Raw genomic sequence first — 407 nt, 5'->3', positions numbered from 1 at the left:
TCTCGGTGGGTTTTCTTTTATTTGATTAAGTAAGTGAACTCGGTTTTATTCTTTGTTTGTCATCTCGGCTTTTTTGAAATAAATTCCAACGCCGGTATAATGGTTTCAAGAATATTCCAGTTATAACTTACTTCTAATAATCATGTGAATAAGTTATTCCTTCTTTGACCCATCTCGGCTTTGTTAGAATAAATTCTAATGTCGGTAAAATGGTATCAAAGCAATCCCCTATTACCTAATTATTAAGAACCTTTGAATACCATCTCAGTTTTGTGGAATAAATTCCAACACCGGTTTAATTGTATTCTAATGTACAAAAGTGGTGAATAGTTAGTTGTTAGAAACATATAATAAATAAAGAACAAAATAATAATAAAGTTAAGTGACCTTTATTTATTTACTCCCTT

This window comes from Lupinus angustifolius, unplaced genomic scaffold, assembly GCF_001865875.1.
Source record: "Lupinus angustifolius cultivar Tanjil unplaced genomic scaffold, LupAngTanjil_v1.0 Scaffold_414, whole genome shotgun sequence".
In the NCBI taxonomy this organism is placed as follows: domain Eukaryota; kingdom Viridiplantae; phylum Streptophyta; class Magnoliopsida; order Fabales; family Fabaceae; genus Lupinus; species Lupinus angustifolius.
The sequence above is the reverse complement of the archived record's forward strand: the minus strand, read 5'-3'. Positions refer to the sequence as shown.